A 24,135-nucleotide genomic window follows, 5' to 3' on the forward strand; every position below is an offset into this window, starting at 1 on the left:
GACACACAAGGGTTAATGTGCCCACCAACTGTGTGGTGTGGCTGACTGGCCAACCTTCCATCTTGCCCAGCCAGGCTCCATGCTGGGCTCGACACGCCCGCCTGACAGTATGCATCTACCAGGCTGTGACAGCTCACATATGGAAACCTTTCACTGCCATGGGAGAGGGTGGATTGAGGGAGGGCAGTGAAAAGAGAAAAAGACATACTATAAGACAAATTCGTTCATACTTTAGGGGGCATTTGGGTGTCAACCAACATGTGGGTTATCATTTTTATATATTATATACTGAAAATGCATTTTGGCTCAGGGAATAGTTACTAAAAAAAAGGAAAAAAATAACTTTGTTCTTATTAACTGTGTTGATAACTTGTTATAAAAATTGGTCATTTTATTGCTTTTTTAAATTATTTTAAGCAAAATGTGCTAAAGCATTTAACATTGATGTCTGTGTCCAGAGAAAACAGGGAAAACGGCAGTATTATGTGTTGTGGCTAAAAATAGTCATATCCTACAACACCCAGAATGCATTGCTCTGACGAATCTCCTGCGCTGCAATGATTGGACCTACCTGATGCACCCTGATCCGACTGCTGTTTCTCCTCCAGTTTTTAACAAAAGGTTATATTTTAACAGTGTGTTTGAATAAAGAAGTTTCTAAGTCGTTTAGCAGCCTTTCATTTTGGTCCAAAGCAGACAGTTGTTAGAAAGCTATAGATTTCTTCTTTAGCCAAACTTCTACTGTTAGTGGCTGGAGAAACAAGACCTTCCAGGCCTTTGGGTGCTCACTCAGTGCTCATTCTTCTTGGCATCCTGAAGCTAGTTTTCAGAGCTCCTCTGACCATATGTAACCCAAAACACACAAATATGTTCCCCTTCAGCAGTAGAATCCAAGATACTTCATCCAAGAGAAACCGGCAGCAGTAGCTTTATTTCAGCACTGGGATATTCAGTTGCGTTTCAATTGGCACAATTTGCAGACTCTCACTGTAGCTGAGCTATGCCAGATGGAGGAGGAGGAGCCTTGTCCTCCCCCATACGGCATAACTCGTCTGCGCTCTACTCTGGCTCATACAAGTAACTACAAATATCAGATTATACTAATACACGGTAGAACTTGTATTCTAAATATTTCAGAACAGGTCCTCCGGCCACTGAAAATTAATTGCTAATAATGGAGAGAGCAGCCTCTGCAGACTGACTGTTGCTAGGGCAGGTACAGAGAAAACCAGATAGCACTACTTGTAGTCTGTGAGCACACAACAATTCACCAGGGCAGTTTAGAATTATGTGTTTTACATCATTTCTTTGCATAGAAAATATAGGGGAATCTGGGTGTCCCTTCATTCCTAAATATTGCTCAATATGTTTTGGCTCTGTAGTGAGCAGCATCACTCCAGTTCGTGATTTATTCATACGGCTCCTCAAATTGTTCCTTTATTTGTCATTCGACTGCTACCAAGTGACTGTTGCGCTGTTAAGCAACAAAGGCAGGGAAGACGCAGGACAACAGGACATAAGTCACGTTAATGTGGTGAGTATTTGCTAGGTTTTCACATGGTTTGAATTGCTTGTGGCATTTTGTGATTATAATTTGTCCGCTGAAGCAAACCATGTTGTCTTCAGTATATAGTGTTTGAAAACTGCGATCGTTTTTACAACGCCCACAGCGCCACCTGCTGTAAATGAACAAAATGAACGAATGACTTGAAATGATTTGTTTACTTTATTGTTCGAGTTAAAGATCAGAGTCAGTTAAAAGAAAGAAATCAAACTTTCCATCTCTAGTCCTATTGACATGACCATAACTGGTGCACAAGCTCCCTTTATGTCTAGCACGGTAAAAACGTCCTGCTGACAGTGAACTGTAACCCAGACATTTGTCTCTCCATCTCATTTCAACATATTCCAGCAACAATAATAAATCATTAAACAACATAATACATAAGTGTCACAGTGTCTCAGACGGCGGACCCACATGCAGAGCACAGACACAATCTGGTAAGTTCAAAGGTTTAATCACAGTCTACAGATCAGAATACAAGCGAGGTTTGGTACACAGGTGGCCGATAAGTGAAGGCACAAAGGGAGCAGGCAAAAGTGGAGTCTCTCAAACAGGCCGGCAGGCAACAATGTAATCAGTTAATTTAGGCAATGCTACGGTACAGACCGGGATGATCGCCAACAAAGGTAACTACAGTATACATACAAAGAACTCTGGAATGAGGTACAGGATACAACGGATGTACATACAAAATAAAACAGGAAATGAAGACAAAAAACACATACCATGACAATAAGTACATGTAACATAACAACACAGACCCAATACTATTTTACCATATACTGTTATTCAGTCAGTTTATTAAATTAGATAGGTAAAAGAATGTGTAATAACTTTATTTTAGTTTGCTAATATGAAACACCTGTTTGAATTGAATTTGAGGTTTAATTACACTGAATTGTCATTTTCTACACTTTCCATGGTTTCCTTAATTGTCGCTACAGTAGCAATCCTAACACAACATGCTTCCAGGCTTAACATATTTTGCAGGTACTTTGTATATGTACTCAGTTGGCCCTGGCAAAAAGGCCTCCATCAGGCTCCATTCAGTGACCATTCAATATTAAATCCATACAACACTTATAAATAAATTATGTTCAACTTTTTAAAACATTTTTCATTAGAATGCTTATCTCAAAGTTTGTTGTTATTCTACTCACTCTACTCATCTTGCCTGGGAGAGTTGGGCAAGTTCAAAACATACGGTAGATGATAAATGGCATTAAAAAATTGCATCTAATTTCTCTTAATTTGTTTTAAGTAAGGAGCCTTTTAGATGTGGCCTTGTTATGTCAGTAATGGGTAATGAAGGGTTTTCTTTTTGGTTAGTTAATGATACTGCTCATCGATTGTCCAGTTTGACATGACAGAGTTTCCTAAAAGATTTATATGCTGACTTTAGTTTGTAAATAATTTAACATTTTAAGTTTGCTTTGAGGAATGACTGTGAGAAAAGAAATCAAATATCCTCATAATTAATCTCCTGTTAATTGTAATTTGAGAAACCTAATCAAAAATACCTGTGTTTTTGTTTTTTATTCTGTGTTCAGGTTTGTGCCGAGTAAAAAAAACAGATTAACTAAAGGAACAATTCTCTCTCGCACTCTTTCTTTTTTATTCTGGAAGCTCAGAGGCACTGCCTTGAGTTTGTTTGCTCACAGACTTGTATAGTACACCAGCAACAGCTATTCATGAGTAGAGAACAGAAAGGCTGCTTTTGGTGAGGTGACTGCAATGTGTGGAGTGCATATGCAAGGTCTCCGAAGGCTCATGCACAAAAAAGAAGAGAGAGCACAGAAATGTAAAGAAAATAAATAGAAATGTGGATGTTTACATCAGAGGGTGTTGTAGTGTATGTGCACTCATCTCAAAAGAGAAAATCAAACCCTTGACCTTCATCACGATACTGTAACATTTGACAAGAGCTCAGTCTGAAGACTTTATAAAGCCTTTGTGTCTTTAAAAGCACTGTTATTGTAGCAATAATTCCACGCTTTAATAGAAAAACAACAAAATACTTATTGGTTGACACTATTAAAACACTACAGTTTCTGTTGCAGAAAAAACTTCTCATAAAGTTATTCATGCATCCAGCTTTTGAGACCTTATAATTGATTCAATTGCATGTCCTTGTTTATTACCGTACTTCAATTCCCCGAATTAGAGTAAACATTTCATTTAATTCTTTTGAATATATGGTGGTGACAATGTGATAAAAGATTCATGAAAATTAATTGTAGACAATTAATTTCCATAAATCAAGTATTCATGTCCACAATCTTGTAGTTCTAGTATGTGCAGTAATTACAACTAAGAGTCTGCTGTTTGTGTTTATCTTGTTTCTCTATCGGTGAGGTGTAATTAGCGTTTTAAAGATATGTGCATGATATATATCTGTCAGTTAAGAACATCATTGCATGACTGCACTGACAGTATCTAGAATATGGATTTAAATATTAATAAGATTAATGGGTAGATGGCTGCTCTAGGAAGCAGAAGGTTGCCAGTTCCAACCCAGTTGGTCCTTCCAGGTGTGTCAACTACGGTGTCACTGGTTTAAATACCCCAGGGGCAGTGGTCACTTCAAAAGGGATGGGTGGTGGAGAGTTTCACCTCTTCAGCTTAGGTACCAGACTATGTCATTTGGTCTGCTCAAATAAGCAGATAAGTTAAAAATGGTTAAACAACAAAAATAAATGCATAGTGATTTAAGGCTTTATACGTGGCCCTTTAAAACCCTGTAACAAATGAAATCTTATTCCATGATGAGTGGTCTTGTTACTGTGTAACACTAAGTAAACAATAAAAACAAATAACACAAATAATAATTGCAAGCAACATTAAACTTTAAATGGCTTAATCTAAATATTACTAATTAAACTATTGTAACATTGACTTAAAAAGGCAACACAATAATGAGGTTACACATTTACCTGGTGTACCTAGCATATACAGTATGTATGGTGTACAGATTAAAAGAAGAAGGTGAGTATCTTTATTTCAGCTTTATACTGTACATTCAATAGAAAGCAAGGTGATAAGTTGCCCGATGTCCCTTTAAATCTGGCATATCTGTAGATCAGGCATTGAGCATCACACTGAAACCAGTCAAATAATAGCATTTTGTACACAAAATACAATGGCATCAGTTTCAAGACAGTTTAAAGTTTTGGTGCATCTGAACTAGAACTTGTGTCCAAATGAAGAGTTTTCATTTGTATAAGTTCACATTCCTGGTTTGTGATCCAGATCTCTTGGGCGAGTGGGAGAGTCCATGAAATGAGTCAAATGAGAGAAATTATGAGACGTCTTGGTCTGGCTAGTGATAAGACAGAGGAGAACCCTGGTGAGATTTAGGTGGTGTCACCTAAAAGTATCCATGGTCTTTTGATGTACACTTAGCCATATGTGTTTTGTTTATGTTAAAATCACAGTTCTGTTGTGAGAGTAAGCAGTGTTCTGTAGAATAGACAAGAGTTACGTGCATTCTTATCTTCTGGTGAATTGCAACTTTGTCTATGTGGAAGTGAGTGAACCTTATAGGTTGTGTTATGTTACCTAGGTCCATAAGTGGATTGCTACATCTGATTCCGTAGATATGCCATGAATGGGGGAGGGGCGGTCAGACAGCCTGCCCAGCCAGGTCAAAAGGGCAAAAAATGAAGCCTGCTCTTTCCTACCTATGAATTATTGACCCTGGTTGTTACATTTAAGCTTAAGCTTGTAAGTTACAGTGTTTTTTTGATTTTTTTTTTTTTTTTTTTACTTCCAGTCAACAGGGAGATATTTGCTTATATAAGAGAAAAATCCAGGCGAGGTTTTTTTTTTACAATATTACAGGTTTGTTTTACTTTTATTTTTCTCCTGTATAACTGTAACAAATTATGTTTCTTTCTTTGAAAACTAGAGGGATTTTCCTTTCCAATGACACCAAGCTCAATACTGTAGCCCTTACCATTTAGGAACTACAACCATTTTGATTTGAGTATGCCAAATCAGCTACTAATTAATAGAGCCTAAATAGGGCTCGAAAGCCATCAGGTTTTAAAGTGCCTCACGTTGGGCAACAACGCATTCCTAGCCTGAAGAAAAGAAATATACACAGTTCAAACATCAAAAAGGACTGCAGTATGATAAGTGTTTACTGTATGGATGCAAAACACACAAGCTGACCTGAACACACACCCCGTACAGTGACTTCCAGAAACACGCCTTTCACATTGCCAGTGTGCACATGTTGTACATTAAAATGTGTGAATATACATCAGAAGGAAATCACTCCTGTTAGTGGCTGAGATTTCTGCCAAAACGCCTCCCCATCTCTCAAATTAGGCTCTTATGTGACTGTAAAACAGCTCCTAGATTAAAGGTGGCACACAACCTTACTCTAAACATTAATCGAATAGTGGGCTTTCAAATCTGGCATTTTACCGTGGGAAAAGACATACTACTTTCCTGTCATGTGAATGAATGGGAGAGGCATTTAGTGACAAAGAGGTGGCCTTTTCCCTTTGCCATGTAATTCGAAGGCAGCTGTTGAGGGGAGGGGAGGGGGTGCTGGGGGATAGTAGCTTTATCAAACTCTCAAAATGCTAAATGCAAGAGTTGAAAACTGAAAGTGCTCATCATCGCTGTGTGACAAGAAGGGTGGAGGTAAGGGGCCAGGAAACGAGGAGAAACGGGCTACACAGGAAATGATAAGGAAGTTGTGATAAATATTCAAGCATATTCATACTTTAAAATGTAGTTGTAATATATTGAAAGCACAACAAAGTTCCTTTTTTATTTATCACTTCTTTTGGTTTCATAGATGTGGCTGAGCAGCTGTTAACATCCTACTCTCCCTGATGGGGTGAAGGGGATTGGCTGCTCTCCGGGACAGAGGAGACCTCATTTTTATATGTGAACGGCTGTGAACACCTCTGAATGACACACTACAAAGGTTGGATGCGCCGCTGCCCTTTCTCTCTTAAATGGTATGTTGGCATTTAGCTTCACACGTGTCACTGGAACACGCACCTCTTAAGTATTTGCACCCAAAAAGTGTGGAAGTGTGTGCGACCATATTGATGCAAAGGTTTTTTATCAGTTCCCAGTAGCACAAAATAAGGAAGGGTGTGTGTGTGTGTGTGTCTGTGTGTGTGTGAGAGAGAGAGAGAGAGAGAGAGAGAGAGAGACATGATGATAAGACAGAAAGGAGCAAGAGAACACATTCACATGCACATTACATTTCACAAAAAGACAATTTACATTTTGAGTCCATATTATGTTAATTTTGAGTGGCCTCTCCAGATAATTTTATTACACCGATAGCTCCTCCATGTTGTCCAGGGCAGAAACATCATTTCACCCTGGAACACCTGCTGACAAGCACTGCAACATGACAGAAAACAAGGGCAGGGGCTTGTGTGTATGTGTGTGTGAACCACTATGTGTGCCTACATACAGTAGATCTGCAGAAAGCAACTCTTTAACTCTTAATCGACTTGACAAAACACTTTGACAAAACAGGGTTGCTTTCAGTGTCCTGCAAGTGCTTGAGCTACAGTACAGTGTTATAGTTAACACACTATTATATATTGCTGGTTCTGTCCCATAAACAGTCAGACTGCTGTAAATCGCAGTCCCTTGTTGCCTCAGCCGTGGGCTGGGTCATGTAGCCTCAGATGGGAAGAATTAGTCTCCTAACCTGACTCATGACAAGACAAGAACTCAGCTTATTAACATACTTCGTTTAATCAATTCCATTTTAGCCCTACCACCAACATTTAACATACAGTAACCACAGAGGGAAATTATATCATTGAAGTGATGACAGCTACATAGTACTGATTTGATCCTGTTTTTGACTGAGCCTGTCTTATTCGCAGGACTTGTCACAATTGATGGGCAGCAAGAGGCAGAGCAGGTAACACTTCACTAACTCGCAGCTGCAGCAGAAGTTCCTCCTGGTTCCATACTAGGGGCCTCATGTACAAAGACCTGCATAGATTTCCTACAAAACTAGGTATGCGTTCATATCCAGAAAACTGGGGAAGTAGAAAAAAGTCTGAATGTATTAACTTACTACTACTACTACCCGAGGCCTATTTTTTTTTTAATGGCATAGCCATGTTAAAGATTAGTATATCTCTGCAAATGTAGAGATGAAGTGATAATGTAGAGGACATATTTGAGATGTGAGGTGTGAAAATAAGTGTATGTGTTACTGGTGAAAAGTTTATGAACTTTGTAAATGAGCACGGTGCAGTTTTGCACCCAGTCACTCTGCAGAGAGGCAGAGTGTTGAGGCTGTTCTGTCTGAGTTTTTTTTAACTAGTCACAGGTTATTGAGGCTGTACACGGAGGAGTTTTTATTTTGCGGAAAATTGTTATAAAGTCATTGTCGTGAGAGTGTGGTTTAATGTTGGTTTAGTTTCATTATGTTTGCGCTTATATGGTTCACACTTGTTAATCTTTGCCTGTCTCTCCGCTATTTAGTTAGTAAGTTAGCTGTGCTAGCAATATAAAACATTTGCACCCGTGGAGATCGGAGCGAGATACGTGTTGAGTTCTGTTACATTTGTTACCGTCTATGTGTATGTATTTTGACTATTTAATTCTTTCTTGTTTTAGTTTAGTTTAGTGATTAAGGTGCATACAGTGCTATTGGATGCACAAAGTGTTGGCTGAATGTGCCTTTAATAAAAAACTCACTGCACCTGTCTAGAGACTCTCCACCTTACTTCAAGACACCAAGGGCAGCTACAAACTTGGACACAACACAAATAAAAAATGTCCAGCTCTGCCTGAAAGAAAAATGCACTTTCAGGATGAATATGTCTGTAAATAGTGGCCTCAGCAACTTCAAACCTCTATACAATCATAGAAAATCTAGTGAACACTGACTAAGCAAAGGAAGCCAAAGACAAAATTATCATGTTTTTTTTATGCAAGCAGTCAAATGAGATCTGAGGATTTCTAATGTTATTAGAACTACTATAGCACCTAAAATAGCAAGAGAAGTTATCAATACATCCAATGGTTATTTATATACCTGTATATCTACTAAATATATGATGTTTCAGCCATATCCAGTCATTCAGATATGTCGTTCATCAACCCCTGGTTGCAGGTGCATCTGTCATGAATCCAAACTCTGACTTTCTTCTGGTTTTACTTTGGTAGTTCCTTGGGTAGTTTTATTCTGTGTTTTTTTGTTCAGTCTAGCTTTATTTCTGGTCATGTGATTCACCAGCTGTTTTCCATCAGCCATTACCTCTGTATTTAAACTCCAGTAATCACACCATCCAGTTGCCAGATTGTTTGTGTTTTCATGCCAGCATTCCAGTGGTCGTCTCATGTACTGTAAGTCTCGCCTTTGCCTTGTCCCTGTGTCCTGTCGCTATACCGTGTTTTGGCCTGAGCCTGATCCTGACAGCCATATGCTTTACCCCAGTTTGTACATTCGCTAGAGACTTACCTTGCACCGACCTGTGCCTGTTTGACCTGCCATTGAACCTCAAACGTGAGCTCCAGCGCTGTGTATTTGGGGCCGACATCCTGCTGTTCCTGACAGTGTCAATAAAATGATCAGTATTTTTCCAGAAGGAGAAGCCATCTTGGCAAGAGAGGTGTTTTTTTTTACTTGTGAAAACCTATAAAATTGAAGTAAATGCATCATCATGGGATTAACAGCGCTGGCAGCCAGTCAGAAACGCTCTAACGCCATTGCAATGTAATGTGATGTCACGATAACCATAAATCATGTCTATTTGTCCGGCTAATAAAAACATCATCATTGATGATGTAAAAATGTTTCCTGTTGGCATGTGTCACTTCATCCTGTGACGGTGCTTTTATAGCGATGTGTGTTCAGTCAATGGCTCTGATTACATCAGGTAAACCAGCTCTAGCTGCAAACTGTGCTTTAACGTTGCCCAGATCAACCATTTGATGATTGCGTCCCAAATAGCTGGCACTGCTTGGTGGGTCGACTGGCATATACCCACTGGTCTGCAGATCCCTCAGGATGCCCCCCATGGCTGGAACCCTAGCAGCTGGATGTGCACTGATTACACGGCTTCTGGCTGTGTCATCCTTAAAGGATGGGCGTGTCTAATGGATCCTCTAATGGGTCCTCTAATAGACCATCAACCAGGACTAGAGTTGCTGTTATAGATACAGTATGTTTGCACCACTTTGTGCAAGTTTTTTTGTCCTCTAATCTATTTTTAGACACATGTCTGTATTAATTTTTTATAGCTTCGTTTCCTGTGTGAGTGATGATCATTTTTTTCCATGATTAACAGTTTCCTAGTTTCACCTCTTTATGTCGCCATCCCAGTAGCCTTCGAAATGTACTTATGCCAGCCAGAGAGCTGCTGTAGACGCACATTTCCATGGTCACATAGTTATTGATACATCTTGACGTTGGCATAGATAAGGACTTTACAGGTTTTTGTGCACAAGTACCCTTTGTACATGAGGCCCCAGGGCTTTTCTGTGTAAGGTGTGCATGTCCTCAATTTTCCTTACCTAATCCAAGACCTTGGCATAAATTGGTAACCAGAGTGAAGTCACCTGGATTTGGAGATAATGAATGGAAATGAATGGTAGAAACCTTCCATTACAGTTTTCAAAATTCAAAATGTAACATTGGGTCCTAAATTACTTACTAAGCCAATAAAGTACCTTGTAGACATTCAAAGAGAGTTACAGTATGTGGTTAAAGGGATTTTTTACCGCTGAAAAGCAAGTTGTGTTATGAAATTTTATAAGCCAAAATGTGCAAAAACATTTACTATTGATGGCCTGTGTCCAGAGAAAACAGGAAAAAGCGTCAGTATTATGTGTTGTGACTGAAAATGGTCAAATTCTGCAACAATCAAAGTGTATTGCACTAAGACGAACCTCCTGATTGAGGGGCGTCTCCGGTTTACAGACAAATGTTCAGACATTGCTTTTAACAAAAGGTTATATTTTAACAATGTGTATGAATAAAGACATTGTTTATGAGTCGTTTAGCAGCCTTTTATTTTGAATCTAAGCAGACAGTTGTTGGAGAGTCACAGATTGTTCATTTAGCCAAAACCCTGTTCTTTTCTTCATAGTAGTAGTGGCTGGAAAAATAAGACGGTTGTCCCTTCCAAGAGTCTCTGTTACGATACGGGATCGGCCGATATTACCTACCAAAGGATAAAATGAATTATTTTGTTACTATTAGACTTGCTGCCAGCCAAGCTACTGCACAACGTTAGCAAAGTAAGCTAACGCTACTTCCAAGTGCTCCTGTGTGCAAAACACAACAAGCAGCAGCTTCAACTGTACTCAAAAATCCCAGCGCAAGCTAAACAGTTACAATAAACGGTTGAATATATAACTCACTCAGTGCTCATTCGACCATTGTTTTTTTTCTGTTTTTTCCTTGGCATCTTGAAGCTACAGTAGTTTTGACTGCTGCTCTGTGTAAATGCAGCACAAAACTAATGATCTATAACACACGTTCCCCGTCAGCAGCAGAATCTGCAACTTCACCCAAGAGAAATCGTTAGCGGCAGATTCATTATAGTGCTGCGCTACTGTATATTCAATTGTGTTTCTATCTGTGCGGTGCAAAGAAACGATGCAGCTGGCTCTCTGCTTCTGGATGCCGGCCCTATCTGCTGTGGGCTGCTGGACACCGGTGCCAGCTCTCTGCTGTGGGTTGCTCTCAGTCGGAACGTAGCTGGGGAAGGTACAGAGAAAACCAGGAAGCACTAGTTGTAGTCTGTGAGTCTACGGAAAGTTGTCAGGGTAGTTGAGAAGGAATAAATCATAATTTTCTATAGAAATTATGGAGGAAGCTGAGTGTCCCTTCATTCTTAAATATTACTCGACATGTTTTTAGTCAACCACCCATTGAAAGGTCGTGAAGTATTCCTGTAACTGACCAGTTCTAGTCAATATGGTTGTTCTGTGACAGATAATTGAGGCTTGAGTTTAAACTGCACATAGCAGGGGCTACTGTAACTGCTAACTTAACTGAGCACTGTAAAGAACAACCTTCACATTGTTGCATTATATTGCACACATTAAACATTGACTCTCATATTTATATAAAAATCATATTTACCATATTTATGTATTCAGTCTGTGCTCCAGTTGTACAATTAAACATTAGAACATACACCATCTGTCAGGCGCACTAACAGTTTTGCTGTACCCGGCAGAAAATTAACTCCAAGCCCTTCACGTTTTCATGTGGCCTTTTAGGGGCCACTTTCTCTAGCCCCTCCATCTTTCTGAGCAAGGAGGGATCATTAATGAAGTGGCCTTCTCATGGATATTGACTAGCCTGTCAGCTGGCCTGCCACAGTCGCTAATAGGAGCCATTGGTCTTGGCTTAAGACCTGACAGTGGAGAGGCTGAGGAGGAAGAAAATGAGTGAGCGTGTCCCTTCACCTAAAGGTGGGCTTTGGCATTAGTGGTCAGCCAGGAAAGTTTGAGTGTGGGCTTGTGAAACCTGGGTGCACCCAAAATGCCTATGATTAGTGAGAAGTACAAATTAAAACTACAGTTATTTGTACAGCAAAACCAAAAAACAGTCTAGAAAACTCTTATTTTTCTTTCTTTTTAAAAAAGCTCTGAAGTAAAAGAAATGGAAGCGTAGTTTTCAATGTGTATTGATGTCAGGTTGGATTATTCTGCCATATTTCACACTAAATCACGTGATTTACTGTAAACCATCATTACCATATCATAAAACAACATGTTTCACAGTCACTGACCATCAAATTATGCAAGGAAAAAACTTAACTCAAAGTCGAGGTAGCACAGTAGAATGTTATATTAACACAGTAATGGACGTGATAATCAAAATGATAATGAAAAAAATTTCTTCTACTTTTACCCAAGTTTTGAATGTTTGACAGCAGTACTTTCATAGAATGTCTTTAATACTAGAGCTTTTAGTGCCTTATGAGAGTAGGCTGGTCAAGATCAGATCAAGATCAGAAAATCTGGATGAGAGAAAAATAAATATGGGGCTTTGCACATCTCAGGTCTTTAGGCCATATATCTAAATATTATATATACAGTATGTTTTCCACAATAGGTCAGCATGGTATTTAAGCCCCAAGCTCCTGTAGCCACGAGGCTACAGCTAAGGCTTTGTGGCTTGATCTGTATGCAAAAAAATCACGTATGAGATCATAACATGACACAAGATTAAAATGATAGTCCTGATGATAGTCCTGATAGTCCTTGATTTTCTGCATATTGGGTCTGTAGAGTAGTGATGGGAAGTCCAGCTCTTTTCAGATTTAGCTCTTTTGACCCTGCTCTCTTAAAAGAGCTCCCAATGGGCTCCTAATTTATTATCACTGCACCTTATAGTTGAAGTATTTTCTAAGCATTTGTTTATTCTGTGTTTTCATAAACCCTTATTTTAATGCAGTTTACTATTTCAAAAAAATACACAGTCACTTCTGTTTAACATTTTAATCAAACCTTTAGATAATAGTGTTTAGTGGAGGTTGACAGATATTTTAATTTTCAAGTGCACTCAGGTTTACTGTCTCTAATTCAATTGAAATGCATTCAGATGCTGCTTGCTTTTCGGTTTTCTGCCATCTTTTTACTTTTTTCCCAACACGCTTGCTTAAAGCTGGCTCCCTGTCAGTGTACAGTACCTGTAGCACTATACTCGCCATCTTAGGTGCATCTAGCCCCTTACGTCAATCCTCATACGTGATTGGCCAAATGGTGTGCCCATAAAAGCTGTCTCGCATGTGTGTATGGATTTTCAGCAAAGCAAACCAATGACGGCTGAAGAGTCGGCTCTAGCCGGTGGGAGTTGGCTCTTCTCGTTCTCTACAAAGCATCGGCTCTTAGTTTTAAGTTTTGAGTGTGTGTTTTTCTTGTGTATTTTGGAAGTTGAATTCAATAATTAATCCATCAGTAGTCATAAAAATTAAACATTTTGGCCAGTACAAAACACTGATCTTAAGGAGTCGCAGGCCTTAGGGGGAAGTGAGGATACTGCTTTAAAGGTTAGTTTGTTGGCCTTTTACAGTAGATCACCTGGTGTCTGCTGGCAGGATAGACACAGAATGGGAGAGAAATGAATTAGTGTGTGTGTGTGTGTGTGTGTGTGTGTGTGTGTGTGTGTGTGTGTGTGTGTGTGTGTGTGTGTGTGTGTGTGTGTGTGTGTATTTCAGAGGGAGGGAAAAGGTTGATGAACTTCACTTTCTATTAGCAGCCAACAGAGTCTTGCCAGCTCAGTCGCCAATCAATAGGCTGAAGGACAAGGGTGTCAGGAAAAATGAAAGACCCGTTGCTTCCTTGCTGCCTATAAGAGGGTAAAGAGAATGGGGGGATGAGAAAGTGAGAGTGCGAAAGATGCAGGAAGAACAGAAGTAAGAATGAAACGAAGAGTGATACATATATGTGAATTCTGAGCGTGTGACTGCAGTGTGAGCTCCGATTGTTAGGAGGGTAAGGGGGTTATCAGCTTAGGCACAGGGTCTTCTCCCCATAGTTTCCGTTCTTTGTTTAAACCATTACAGCTGCATGATCCCAGACGATTTGGTCTCAGATTTGGTTAAGGTTGTCAGCAGATCCAAAATCGCCTCCACTCCTCTCACATATTAAATTATTGTCGTGACACATCCATCTCTCTACAAAAGTAGAGAGTAGTAGGCATAACCCAGGTGACTTTTTTTTTTGGCTAGACAACTCTGTATCAGAGAAATATTCAAATTAAACCTTTATTCCTTATAGGTCACAATTATTCCATAGTTTAAGAAGACTCACACTGATTTCATTTTAGGCCTATTTTACTGGTGTATTATGGTATTACTGTCCAGCTTGTGTTCTAATGTACATACTCCTACGTATTTTACCAAGATAGACACTTACAGTATGTTTGTACTAGTTTACACTTGCACTGTTGCCTCACAGCGAGAAGGTGCTGGATTCAGAGACGGACTGGGTGTCGCTTGCTTGGGTTGTTCGGCTTCCTCCCACGGTCCAAAAACATGCATTAGGTTGATTGGCCTCTACCCATTGCCCGTAGGTGTGAATTGTTTTTTGTGTTGTGTTGCCCTGTCCAGGGCGTACCCTGCCTCTTGCCCATAGTCAGCTGGGATAGGCTCCAGCCCCCCTGCGACCCCACGTACGGGGTTAAGCGAAATAGAAAATGGATGGATGGATACACTTTTTGTGTACAAGAACAGCTTAATACGAATAGAATTCATTTTATTCTGTGAAAAAATATTTGTGCCATTTACTTGATACTGTAAATGACTGATGTGTCGTGAATGGAGCTTTCTTTTGAAGCATGTTGTGTTTTTTTGTCAGTGAGTGTAAAAATAAACCATGCATTTAAGAATTTAAACAGATTTAAGCTAAAAATTACTCATAACTTTTTTAGCACGCTGCTTGATGAATTAAAAAATATCTGTCCAAATGTCAATATGTTCTTCTACAAATAAAATACGACAAATTTTATGTAAAATATCTGCTTTTCTTTTGGTCTTGGTACCTAAAGCAAATCCTCACATCAATATTTTGCCTGTGATATCCTCAATGTGAGCGCCCATCAGCCTGTATGAACGTAACACAACAGCCTTTCCTCAGGCCCTGTCCTCCTGACTAAAAGCCTTTTTGACATGAATTAGCATGCCATCCTTAAAAGGTAGATGGGTCCAATTTTCCTTTGAAAGGTCTGTCTGTAATAGGTACTTCTTCACAAATTCCAGCTTGCTCTACTCTTGAATAAAGACCCATATACTTTCTTTTGTTTGTCTTTCTCTGCAGCTCCCACTCCTCCCCTTTCTTCATTTCTACTGTCTCTACTAACTAAAAAAAGAAAACATGCCATATCAAGTCTTATATTAAAACACACACACACACACACACACACACACACACACACACACACACACACACACACACACACACACACACAAACAACAAAGGTTTCATTTCCATAATGCATTCTAATGGATGGGCATGTTTGCAAAGGTGAGACCAGAGGGCAGAGGCTTCCCAGACAAACAACAATAAACCTGACAAGCACCATTATATCGAACATATTACAGGCTGTTAGGGAATGGAATGATGATAATCAGCTAATTCAGCTATAATCTGATTTGTTTGGTCTCACCTTTTGCTAATAGGACTGTGACCCTGATGCTTAAATGTTTAAAACGGCATGAATGAAATGACCAGGATGCTAATTTAATAGGTATATGTAATGCTTGTGGAATAAGTGTAGGTCTGTGTTGCACTTTGGTTCTAAATTTGTATGTTTGTAAATTGTGCCATCCTGTTTGCCACAAACTAGGGTTTTGTGAGTTCATTTCCTATTTTATTTTGGTTTTATTCTGTTACATTATTTCTTTTTGTTTGCCTTACTTTCAGTGACGTGACTCATTCAGTTGTTCGCAATAGGTCATTAGTTCTGTACCTAAACATCAGCATTTACCTTAGTTCTCCACCACATCGTGAGTTGTATTACCCGTTCCAGCGTTTCTCTGTTTGCTTAACTGTTGCTGTCTGACTGATTAACTGACCATGTCTTTTGAAGTTTTGGTTCTTATTATTATTATTATTATTATTATTATTATTATTATTATTATTATTATCACACTGAATGCTGCAAAGCACCAATCCAAATCTTTAGCTTTAGTAGCACTACTTTTGCTTTTGAATGGGTAATTGTGACTATTTTACACTTAAACTACTAAGCACACACCTCTCCTCCAAATCTTTTTAAATTAAAAGCAAGTCAACTGGTTTATTATGACCAGTTAATGAGATAATAATTTTGCTGTTTAGCAATTACCAGCACAAGCTTCTTCTATATCCTTTGAAAATAAAAGCACCAATTCAGATCTTTAGCTAAAAATACAAATACAAGACTGTTTTACAGTTTAGCAATCGTCCACACACTTTTCCAAATACTTCTAAAATAAAAGTTTCAAATTTTGGTTTTAACTGGTTAAATATGACTACTTAATGAGACTACTTTATAGCTTAGTAATATTGCATGCACGTTTCATCCTTATCCTTTCAAAATAACACCACCGATCTAAATCTTTAGCTAAATATAGCAATATTTCTGCTTTCAATTCGTCTATTGTGAGTAGTTAATGAGTCTATTATACAATTTATCAATTACCCACCCCGTCTTCTTCCATATACTTTCAAAATTAAAGGACCAATCGAAATCCTTTATTAGACAAGACTCTTTTACTGTTTACTGTGCAATTAACTGCACATGTTTCCTCCATTTATTTATTTATTAAAATAAATAAATAGAGACATTAATTATTTATTTATTTATTATTATTTATTCATGGGATTTAGCTGTGTGTCACGTTTAGGTATATTGTGTCTTCTTGTATTTTCAGCAGTTCTTAAATTTTAGCAAATGTGTTTCAACTTTCCTCAATTTGAAATTCAACTGCTTCAGCTTCTTCTGCAAACGTTTAGCTCTGTTTAAACAACTCATTCTCTTCAAATACATTCATCTGTACTTTACATTCTTCAGCTATTTTCCATCGATCCTTTTTCTATACCGCTTAATCCTATATGCGGGTGTGTTGGAGCCTATCCCAGCTGGCTATGGGTGAGAGGTGAGGTACACCCTGGACATATCGCCAGCCCATCGCAGGGCAACACATAGGCAAACCATAAATGTTTCAGCTACGTTCAGCAATTCTCCAGGAATACATTCAGCATGGCAGCATTCACGGTGCATTTTCCTATGGAAATGCTTTATCTAGTTATTATTATTGTTGTTGTTGTTGTTGTTTTTGTTGTTGTTGTTCATCCGTATGTTCTTCAGCATCAAACTACTACTTTCAGGTACAGAAATTCAGATATTTAGCTAGAAATAGCAATATTTCTGGTTTCAACTAGTTTATTATGAATAGTTAATAAGACTGTTTTACTGTTTAGTTTAGTTTTAGGTTTCTGGTTCCCTTATGCTGCTTTCAGCATTTGGTGCATATACCAATTTTTTCCCCTTTTTGGGACAGTAATAACCTGGGTCTGTTCTGTCTGTGAAGGCAAACCTGGAGGACTAAGAGGACTTTTTCTTGGTTACTAACTGCTGCACCAACAGGGAGTGCAGCCCTGTTCTTTTGGACCTTTCAGACTATCATGAGTTTTACTTTTACTGTAGGAGCTCCTGACCCACGTTGTAGCTTCTGAACATATTGTTACAGGTGATGTTGTTCCCATCAAAGGTGACAACAACACCTGAATTCCTGTACATTATAGATGAAGTCAAGAACAAAGGTTTATGCCTTTTTCTATGACTCCAATTTACTACAGCATTAGTGAGGCCCAGCAGCTAATTTCTACCTGTAACAACCGCTACCTTTGTAAAGGGGCTGCTTGGGCTGCTAACCACTAAATTGAAACCCCCAAGCTATCAAACAAACGTCTTTTGAAAGTTTCCCAGCATAAAACAGCCAGTTTTATTTAGTGAAGTTGGGAAGTTCCATTATTTTAACTGACTCGGATCTTTAACTCTCGAATGGTAAAGTGAACAAATCTTTTTGAGTCATTTGTTCATTTCAAATCGGAGTGTTGTCACCGCTCTCACTATTAAGAATAAAGAGGTGGAGGTCGTGACCAAGTACAAATCACCTGGGAGTGTACTTGGCCAATAAACTGGACTGGAAAAAGAACTCCTCACCTGTGTACAAGAAGGCTCAGAGCAGGATGTACGTCCCTTAACGTCTGCAGCTCCATGCTGAGGATGTTCTATGAGTCTGTGGTGGCCAGTGTAGTGTTCTACGCTGTCTTGAATCTTGAAGTGAATAAACATAATGAAGTAACTACAGTTCACAGATGTTATCCAAGGAGGATTTGGTAAAGGGTTGATGTGTTTTTCAACTGAACTTTCAGCCAAGATGAGGATACACTTATCATATGAATGCGCCTGTCAGTGGGGGAAGGGATGTGAGAAACTCTGTTGAGCAGAAATAGATTACCACATACGTACAGCTGGGTGACTAAGTCAAGCAGTCATCAAATTTGGTAAATCGCTGGCTGACCTCAGTGTAAGATAAATAAAAATAAGACTGTGACAACAGCGTTAGAGATCTGCATGTTCAAGGTTTAGCAGCAGGGAAAATTGATCAGATTTATTTGCAGCATCTGATTCTCCCACATAAATAATTTAGTTTTAAAAGCCCTCACTGCAACAGACTTGTCTGTAATCATCAAGATAATTTGTAATGTTTCAAAGAAAAGCCAACTCAAACAGGAACTCTGCTTCGTGTTTTCCTTTACTTTGCAGAAACTGACAAATTTCCTCATGCAGCTCAAAAGACCTGATCAGTACTTTTCCTTGGCTTGATGATAAAATTTCTGACGGGATCCGCATGGTGAACAGAGGAGCCTTCTGGGAGTTGTAGTTAGCATGTTATCATATTGGACTGTTCACAAGGCGTTATATTGGACTGTTCACAAGGCGTCGTTGTCTGGGGCGTTGTGGCAGAGCCAGCCTGCTGGAGTGCAACTGTTTTGTCTGCCATTGTTTTTCCTCGCATACACATACAACAATATTATTCAATGGCCTAAGGTCCCGCTGTAGATTATTTAGAAGACAGCGAGTTCTTCAGCACAGTCTGATATTCATGATTAGTTGTGTCAGCCAGAGTACAGCACGAGTTGTTTGGAGGAGGATAAGGCTGCCCGTATGGAACGGGCACCTGCAGCAAAGAGCCCAGAGCCGGCATCGGACAGAGCCAAAGGCCGGATGCATCGTGTCTTTGCGCTGCAGGACGGACCACCACAGGTAATATATTCAATCTGTTATTGGCTGGCTGGCAGCAACTAATTCATTATTACTAAGTGTGACAGGGCGGCAAGAGCCCGCACGGAAAGGACGCCAGGGGAGGCACAGGAGGACGTTCACAATCGACAATATTTATTCTTTAAAATGTACACCACACAAGGTAAGTTAAGTAATATAAACACCAAAAAGTAATACAAACCAAAATCAAACCATGCAAAACCACGGCAAAAAATAAATAAATAAATAAATAAATAAATAAAAACAACAAAATAGAAACCAAAACAAAACCAACCAACCTAAATTAACAAAAAAATGAGATGAATCAACAGTTATAATGCGCAGACACACACACACACACTCACCCACACACACACACACCTCCAAACACAAGCCAACAATAACTGGTTTCCGTCTCTTAGGTCCTGGATGATACGAGGTACCGAAACCTTGGCGAAACCGAGACACAATAAAAAGAAGAAGCCAGAAACAGCAGCGTCGGGGAAGGGCACAAACTCATGGGTCACTCGTATCCAGACCCAAAGTAATAATCTGGATTGTAGCAAGCATCCCGGTCGCTGCCCCCGCAGTCGTCGCCTACCTGTATATTGACCGGGCGCGTATTGTCACAGAGACTCTAGGAAGGGACTACCATTTTGCCGCCAACAATGTCTTTATTCAAACACACACTCAAATATAACCTTTTTTGTTAAAAATGTAAAGCATTGTCTGAACGTTTGTCTGTTAGATTCAGTTGGGCTTCTTTCAGCACAAAGATATGATGCATCTGGCTCTCGGCTGTAGCTGGATGCAGGGGCAGCCTCGTACTCCTCCATACGGCGAAACTCAGGTTTTGGTCAAAAAATTGTCTTACCTGTAACTACAGTCGTAGCACTTAAAAGTGTCAGCCTTTACCACAATCAGCTTTCATTTTCAGCGCGGTATCACCTTGTTTTTACCACGTTGGAGTGTGTGTTACGTCTTTTTGGCCAGCAGTCAGCCCCCACACTGCCCCCTATGACGCTGTCCTATAATCATGTTATATAGGCCTACTTATCACTACCAATATCAATAATGTGTGAATATGGAAATTGTAGTGTTGTATGTCATGACTTTTATTAAGTTGTATGGGATATGTATAACAATGCACATATGTATGTATATGATATGTATATGTTTGTATGAGTATGTGCACACACCTTAACACTATTATTGGTATTAGTATTAATCTCCAAGGTAAACCACAGTACAACAGTTGTTTAGTTATGAATGTGTTAGCCTAAGGTACATCCCTGCTTCCTATTTATTTTGCTCCGATTGTTTACTTAACAGATCTGCTTGGTTTCAGCAGCTGGTTGCACCCCTTACTGGAGTTATTTTCGTTTTCATTTAGTAAAAAACGTTAACATTTATGTGAACGTCCATAAGAATGGCATTTAAAAGCAGTAAGGTGAAAGGCTTTATGTCAGGAGTATAAGAAAAGACCATTGCTTTTAGAAGCCAGATGTTTTTTTAGTTAGTAGTACACACAAGACACATCATATGAGTATTGTATTTTTACATGATGGACTACTACTACCGTAGGGTACAACATCACCGTCCGCAATGCCCTCCTTGTCTTTCAACAATTATTGGAAGGACTTTCTCTCGACTGGAAATTAGAGTGTTGCATAGCTTAGCTGTGAGTCTGTTCCTCCAATAAAACCTCATGGCTGATATAAGTTGCCTTGGTTCTGGACTTGGCTTCTCTGCGAATAAAGTCTTTCAGCAGATGCCATACTAGCTCTATGGGGTTCAGATCAGGGGACTCTGCCAGTGTGCGCACCCAGTTGATTCCTTCCGCCTCTAGACAGGCTCTTGCAGCGACATGTTTGGGGTCATTGTCCTGGAAAAAATTATGCTGTGTTCCAAAATAATTTCTAATATATGGCCCCACTGTGCCTTTGATTATGGACTCCTCAAAAAACTGTCTATCCATAATCCCCTTGAAAATAATCATTGGTCCTGCTCCCTACCTAGAAATCATTCCCCAAACGTGGAGTTTGTGCAGATGTTTAGGTTGCGGTTTGGAAAACCAAGTGTTCTTTCTTTGTGAAGCTCATCCTGGCAAAATGCTCCAATGCCACAGTCAACTCGTTTTTCCTCAAAACGAGAAAACGGGAAATGGCTTTAAATCCATTTATTTGTCTGGTTTTGAAAACACAGTTTTCAGCTTGTTTATTTGTTTTTAACACACTGCTTTGAATAAATGCCCCTAAATGTCCCTTTTTAAACGAGAAATGGGAAAACGGTCCGTGTATGTTCCAACTGTTTGATTTCTCACTCAGAATAAAAACTGGGAAAATGAGAAAACGACTTGTTTTCTTGTTTTCCGTTTTTTCCCTCAAAACGAGAAAACGGCTTCAAATCCAATTCCGGCTCTAGTTTTGAAAACACTGTTTCCAGCTCATTTATTTGTTTTTAACACAGTGCTGTGATTAAATTCCGTTTTTAGCTTATATCAAGAGTGCAGCTTGGGCAATTGACAACAAACACTAACGCGCACTAGCGAGCAAAGACTTTCTCACGTGCCTGCTTGGTTAAAATAGGCAGTAAATCCATGGTACAGAAAGTTGGGAATAAATCCATGGGGGTTGTAGCTCTGATGTTCATGAACTCATCTCTGGAAGAAAAAAGGGCATACTAGAATAGAACCAAAACTTAATGGCTGTTCACAGAGGCCCCTTTGTCTGGCAGTTCTTAACTCGTTAATGCATGTAAGGGGTTTGTCTAGGATTTGACTGCGGGACCTCTCGCACCCTAAGCGAGACTCATACCCCTATACCAACAAGCCAAGAAAAAATGTTATAAAAGTGCTTAATATAAAAAACAGAGCATACTAGGATTGAACCAAAACTTAATTGGCAGTTCACACAGGCCCTCTATGAGGCTGCTTAATGCATGCAAAGGGCTCATCCAGAATTTGAACCCAAGACCTCTCACACCCTAAGTGAATTTAATTTTATTTACGGTCAAATCAAAACAAAGTTATTTGAAGGCACTTTAAAAGATAAGATTTAAGTCTCTACACAACTAAACCCAACAAATCCCACATACAGCAAGCCTTTAATTGTAATTAATTACAATTCACATGCCGAATGTGTCCTCACCACTGCCGGTGTTAAAGATGAACCCATTTCTAGATTCACTGGTGAACAACTTCCGAATTCCGGAAGGTGGCTGCTCCTAGTTACGGCAGTTATTTGAAGCGGGGAAAGGCATCTTAGCTCTCCTTGTTGATGCCTTTACAATATCTTTTGTCTGTACATGATCTAGACAGTCTTCACAGTTTTACAAGGCGTAATCTGACGCAGTTTGATTGTTGCGCGTATTCTATTTACGAAAGTTTTCCAGCCACTAAAAGCAGATGAAGAAGAGGGTTTTGGCTAAATGAAGAATCTGTGGCTTTCTAACATCTGTCTGCTTTGATTCAAATTGAAAAGCTGCTGAACGACTTACAGTCATAGCACTTCAAAGCGACCACTTTTTTTACTGCAGTATGGTTGCGTTGCCACTGCGCAATGAGTGCGTCCCTGACTAAGGATTTTTAATCCTGCAGCAAGCTGAAAAAAAACAGGGTGCTAGTCTCATTTTAACCACCAGGTGGCGCAAAGATGTGAGGTCTGACTGTTCATTTTTTTCTGTATCAGTACAAATAAATATCCGTTGTGTGATGATTATTAAGCACAAAAATGATGTCATGTTTAGTGTATCATTAAATTAGTTCATTTTTAAATATTAGATTATTATGCGTCTTCTGAAGGGGGAAATAAAACTGTTAGAACATACATGGATCGTTTTCTCGGTTTAAACTGAATTCAAACAAAGCAGCGTGTTAAAAACGATAAAAAAGCTGAAAACGGTGTTTGGTGGAGAAATCAAACTGTTAGAACCTACACGGACCGTGTCGCCCTGATGCCCTGTCTTTGTCGATTGCACACAGAGAAACACAGTGTGTTTCCAATTTATTTTGACTGTGCGTGCCATTGCAACTGAATAGAGGGCTGGGATGACTAAATGGCCTACTGTATAGTTTGCACAGATCACCAATCAATGACTCTGAATAAAACGTAGGGGAGAGCCCTACATATATACATATGCTTATTATGCTCTGCAGCATAAACCACTTTTAAGGTGTGTGTGAGATTTATTTAAACCAGTTAGATAGCCAATGTCCTTTAAACGGAAGCTCCAACATTTTACTTACCCAAATACCCAAATGACATTAATCACAATATCTGCAGGAAAACAAACCTTTATTACACAGGCAACATTTTGGATTTGGAACTCACTCTGTGCCATAAACACGGCATATGATGTTAGTTCACAGTCGCTAAAGCAAACTTCACATTCCTTCCCCCTTCCGTATTGGCACAGAGACATGTTAACATATTGTCATGACTCGGTCAACAGGTGTCAAATACTTTAGCTCCGAGACAAAGAAAAAGCTCAAGAGATTGGGCAGCATGATCAGCTGCACCTATGTAGGCTGTGGGATGCCAAAAACTTTCACTTCACACTCTTCTTATGGTATTTCACACAAGTCTGGCAGACTACCACTGCTAGCTTGTAGATATATATATTATTTATTAAAAATATATAGATATTATATAATAAAAATAAATAAATTGTATTAAACTCTCAATGGTATGCCAGAATGCCAGGAGTCAGCAGACTCCGACTCATTAGTTCAGCAAGTTGTTTGTTCTACATATATTTATTCTGCATAAGTAATCAAGACTATTTTACACTTATT

This window comes from Betta splendens, chromosome 15 (assembly GCF_900634795.4).
Source record: "Betta splendens chromosome 15, fBetSpl5.4, whole genome shotgun sequence".
Taxonomy (NCBI): domain Eukaryota; kingdom Metazoa; phylum Chordata; class Actinopteri; order Anabantiformes; family Osphronemidae; genus Betta; species Betta splendens.